Here is a 6,000-nt window from a genome sequence, read left to right on the forward strand (position 1 = left end):
CTTTTAAAATATTATGAGATTAGTAATGAAATTAAACCACAGAAATATATTTTATACATATGTATTTTTTAATATATGAAAAATTCTAAGCATTTAATAATAAGAATAAATTGCATCTCATTAGATACTTCACAAATGAAAAAAATTGAAAATATAAGAAATATTCCAATTGTTTTAATGATAATTAAATATTATATTTATTTTACAAAATTGGAGACATCTAAACTGAACATTACCATCATGAAAGCAAAGGAATTACAGGTGGACACTCATATTTGAATTGAGAGTTCATATATGTACTGCCTTTCTAAAGCAGCTTTAACACTGTACATAATGAGCCTTGGCAAGTATATATGCTCTGTGCTGTATGAATAAACTGTTAAAGGTTTATGTATAAGATATGTTTGGGTAACTCATTATGTTATTGAGTTATTGAGAAAACTGAATTACAAATAGCATGTAATTGTTATTGGATGATAGAATTATCTGTGATATTTATTACTCTATTTGCTTTTTTTTTTTTTTTTTTTTTGCGGTACGTGGGCCTCTCACTGTTGTGGCCTCTCCCGCTGTGGAGCACAGGCTCCAGATGCGCAGGCTCAGCGGACATGGCTCACGGGCCCAGCCGCTCCGCAGCATGTGGGATCCTCCCGGACCGGGGCACGAACCCGTGTCCCCTGCATCGGCAGGTGGACTCCCAACCACTGCGCCACCAGGGAAGCCCCTCTATGTGCTTTTTAATGTTTCATTTATTTTCAGTGTACATGTATTGCTCTAATATTCAGGATATGTAAGTAAATGTATTTCCAAGTTGTCTTTAAATCTATTGTATATAAACAGATTAACATTTTACTCACATGCCTTGAGGGGCTTCTTTCATATATAAACTATAAATTGGGAGAAGCTGTTCCATGCCTTTCTCCTAGCTTCTGGTGGTCTGCTGGCAGTCTTTGGCATTCCTTGGTGTGTAGGTGCATCATCTTCATTTCTGCCTCCATGTTCACATGACATTGTACCTGGGTGCTTGTCTTCTGCTCTTCACATGGCATTCTTTTTAATTTACTTTATTTTATTTTTGGCTGCGTTGGGTCTTTGTTGCTGTGCGGGCTTTCTCTAGTTGTGGCACGCGGGCTTCTCATTGCAATGGCTTCTCTTGTTGTGGAGCACAGGCTCTAGGTGTGTGGGCTTCAGTAGTTGTGGCACATGGGCTCAGTAGTTGTGGCTCACGAGCTCTAGAGCACAGGCTCAGTAACTGTGGTGCATGGGCTTAGTTGCTCCGTGGCATGTGGGATCTTCCTGGACCAGGGCTCCAACCCATGTCCCCTGCATTGGCAGGCGGATTCTTAACCACTGCACCACCAAGGAAGGGCATTCTTATTATAGGGACAACATTCATAATGGATGAGGGGCCCTTTGTACTTTAGTATGACCTCATCTTAATTATATCTGTAAGAACCCTCCTTCCAAATAAGGTCATATTCTAAAGTACTGGGGGTTAGGACTTCAACATAGAAATTTGAGGGGGGGCACAATTTAACCCATAATAGACCCTATAATGTATGTTCCCTGAAAATAAAAATATGTAGTATTTTACACTCTACAATTTGTGGTTACTTTAGTGATTTAAGATGTATATTTTTTAAAGTTTTTAATTTTCTTTCATTTTTATGTTTTTATTGAATGTGTTATTTATTAGAAAGAATGTATATTTAAAACTAAATTAAAATGAATAAACATATTGAAACATATCACACTTTGATAGAAAGTCTTTTCTAAGAAATGTTTATAAGGATAGCTGTTTACCTTATTTTAGTTTTCCTGAGAGTAAAATTCTTGACAGTGATATTATGATAAATTATGTCAAGCCAAGATTTAAGTTAATTTTTTTTCAGTAATTGAAGGGATAGTTTTGAAAAAATTTCTGAGCTAATATACTGGAACAAAAGCAACACCAATCACTGAGTTTATGAAAAAGTTAAGTGACTCAGACTCATATAAGGGATAAAGGAGTCGGGGAGAGAAGGGCAGGGAAATCTGGGCAAGAAATACAAAAGGAAAAACCATACTCTTAAAATGATGGCTTGCGGAAGCCTCATTAGAGATTTCTGATCTTTTTAATGTGCCAAGACTCAGAAGTGCTATAAATCACCTCTGTTTGGGGCTGGGGTGGAGGAGAGAGAAGGAAAGTCGGGTAAAGCTGGGGGTTTATAACCATATTGGATGCGTTAGGAAGGAAGGCTGGTGGGATTTTCATTCTCATTCTTATCTCTTTCCCCTCTTTTCCAAGAAAAGCAACTAAGAATAATAACCAGGTGATGCAAATGACTGAGTACCCTTCCCATGGATTCCCATTTCCGTAGAACATCCCCTCCTCATACTCACACTCTAATTCGGAGTGAATAGGAGAATACAATTTAGGGATATAGGTTTGAATGAACACTTCAGATCTCTGACTCCTGAATATCTGAATGTGCTTGCTGAGACGCAGAGACCATATCTGACCTCACTTTTTCAGTCTCGGATGCCAAAGAGGAGACCAGCCCTGAATGGTCATCTTCTGTAATTGTAATAGGGAAGTAGGAGGTATACAAGAATATTGATCAATCAGCTTAAGATGTTCACATTTTTCATCCTGAATAAATTTTTTTGAAGAACAGCAGTTGTTAATTTTGGCGTGTGAAATTAGTATGAATATTATGTTAGTGTTTTTGAAATAAGGTTGAATAACTATGTCCATGTCTTAAAGAGCTTTCACTCCATCAGCTTTCATATGTATATCAGCAGTACGCCAGAAATTTTTGTGTACATCGTGAGGCAGGAATACTTAAAGCAAAATTCACCAGCAACCTTTAAAAGGGAGGACGTTCTCTTTTTTATGAGACATCTATAAAAATATTGTTTTCTATAGACCTGTGTCTGTACTTGAATGGTTTTCAAAGAGTTGTCAACATTGGAATTTCTTACATTATGTATATTGTAGAGTACATATGTATATGTGTATATAGTTTTTTTTAAGACTGTAAATTCAAGAATAAGGTTAGTAAGTGTATGTTTAAATTATCTGGTGAGGTTATTTCTGTTAATGACTGTGGAAGCATCAATGGATATTATGTCCATATCTTCAAGTATATTGAATTAAATTAATACATTATGTGAAGAGCTAGCTTGCCTCTATGACCACGTGAACATCGTTATGAATATCAGGGTGAATTTTACCATAGCAACAAATGGGAACTTGACTGTAGGAACAGCCTATCTAAGAAACAAACAAAAAAATACCAAAAGAAATGTTTGCTAAACATGGAAGTGGCATTCACAGAAACAAAAGATTTCAGAATTCATCTCCTGCTGTCCAGCTGAAAAGTATACTAAATCTGGAAGCTATAAGAAATCTGATTTTCCTTTCTCATATTCTGATTTTATGCTCACTTAGTATATTTTAAGCAAAAACGTAACACTATAAAATAAAAGGGACTCATTAGTAGTGGGCTAACAAAATGGATGGGAGACTGATTGAACTAGAAAACAGGTAAGATTTCATGAGCAGCCTTGTGAGCAGCCACTCACTCTCATAACCATTCTTTACAGTTTGGCTTTTCCTAAATCTTAAACTCATAGAATATTCTCCAACCATAACCTCCCCATTTGCAAATTGCTTGCTCAGTTGTTCTTCTGACGCCTGATGTGTTAGTTGGCTCAGGCTGCCATAACAAAATACCATAAACTAGGTGGCTTAAACCACAGACATTTATTTTGTCACTGTTCTGGAGGCTAGAAATCCCAGCTCAACATCCAGCAGGGAGGTTTCTGATGAAAATCTCTCCAAGGCTTGCAGAGGGCCATCCTCTTGCTCTGTACTCACATGACCTCTTTGTGCACATGGAAAGAGAGAAAGAGAGCTTTCTGGTGTCCCTTCATATAAGGACATTAACCCTTTTGAATCAGACTCTACCCTCATTTCTCCATTTAATCTCTTTTTAAAAAATTTATTTATTTTATTTTGGTTGCGTTGGGTCTTCATTGCCGTGCACGGGCTTTCTGTAGTTGCGGAGAGCGGGGGCTACTCTTCGTTGTGGTGTGCAGGCTTCTCATTGTAATTACTTCCTTATTGACCCTATCTCCAAATACAGACACATTGGAAGTTAATACTTCAACATATGAATTTGGGAGGAGGATACAAATATTTAGTCCATAACACTTGTTGTGTGAAATGATGGGATCCCATTCTCTTATATCTTGATTTTTCCCTTCTCCACCTGCTCTGTTTACATTCTCTTCCTGACCCTGAAACTATATTTCAACATATAACAAGGGAGTGATAATATAAAAAAAGTGGCTAAAATTTTTCATGATGTAATCCAGGCTGGATAAGGAAATAAATGAAGGCAAGAGAGAGAAAGTAAAGGCATTAAGGAATTAAAAGTTATTGGTAAACACAATAATAGCTATAATTATAAAAATGTATTAGAGAAAATAGTTGGTTTCAAACAAAGATTAAATATTCAAGTTAAGAATTCATAGGTAGAGTATTTGGGGTTCATGGCAATCAACAGAATGGATACCTGAAGTACAATGGATGTGAAGAATTATCTTCTCTTAATTTGCTCAAAAGAACGAAGGGCAAGTTTGTTTTGTTGTTTGCTTGCTTGTTTTTCCATAAAAACATTAAAATTACCTAGAATGATGAAAAGAACTGTGGCTGGGAAAAATTATTAAGAACTATATATAAAAATATTCAATGCTTAAAATAATTTTGAGGGTTGATTAGTGGCTTAAATATTCTTTATTAATAGGAAGTACAGGGGATGCATATTTGTATATGTATTCAGATTTTAAAATATATATTTTATTTATGATCTATATATCTTGAAGTGGCTGAAATAATATTGTTAATTCCTGTTTTATTTTTAAAGTCTTGGGTCAAGCTTCATCTCTTTCTCTGATTCCTCCTCTCCACTGCTGTCCAAATTCTTGGTTAGTTGGTTCTTTTGTGTCTCTGCACATTGCTAACAATTAACATTTCCAGCCACTTATGTGTTCATATATCTATATCATCCACTAAATTGTAAATCCCTTGAGGAAATAGTACATGTCTTGTTATTTTATAAGCCACAGTAGGTTTCTTAAATGAATGAGTGAATGAATGAATGAAAAAATGATGATCTCTTTTCAACATTTGGTGTCTTTCATCCATGACAGTCATGTTTCCGATAGTGAAGAGAGAGGAATTTATTTTTAGTACCCAACTTATTTATTTTGATTTTTGACAAAGACCTATAAAGACTTTTGGCATTACTGCCAAAATAATGAGTTCATGTTACCAAAAGTTAAATATATCATTGCCAGTTACACTCTAAGTACACGTCAGTTATATAAGCAGTGTATTACAGAGTAAAAAATTCACAATAAGTTGCGATATAAGGAAATAATAATTGCTCAAAAATAATCATTGAGTGTTTATAATGTGTGAACTACTGTTGTAGATATAGTAATGGATGAAAGAGAAAAAAATAAAATTCTTGTCCTCAAGAGTTTATACCCCAAATACAGATATTTATATTCACCTGTTTATATAGATATATTCACTGAAAATTGGTTGCTTTTATATTATCTCATGCTATTTTATACTGTACATATAAAGTGCTATAAACATAATCATATTGCACATATTTTAAAATAACATACTGTGCTTCATTAAATAATATTTAACTTTACCTACTATGCTTCTATTTTCTTTGAAATAATAGTAATAATTTACAAGTTCAAGGCTCTTAGTTTTCTGTCCCTGTTATGCAAAAAATAATTTATTTATTCACCTATTTGCCCCTATAGATTTCAACCTACACATCTCCCTTCCCAATAAGGACACTCCACAGACACAGCAAGATACATTAAAATTTTATTTTTAGCATATACCTGAACCAAAATTATTAGGTAAAACTGACTTTTAATAGAAATGAAAACTCACTTTATATTTTAAAAATATAGTACAGGTTGTTG

Source organism: Pseudorca crassidens, chromosome 3 (genome assembly GCF_039906515.1).
Source record: "Pseudorca crassidens isolate mPseCra1 chromosome 3, mPseCra1.hap1, whole genome shotgun sequence".
In the NCBI taxonomy this organism is placed as follows: domain Eukaryota; kingdom Metazoa; phylum Chordata; class Mammalia; order Artiodactyla; family Delphinidae; genus Pseudorca; species Pseudorca crassidens.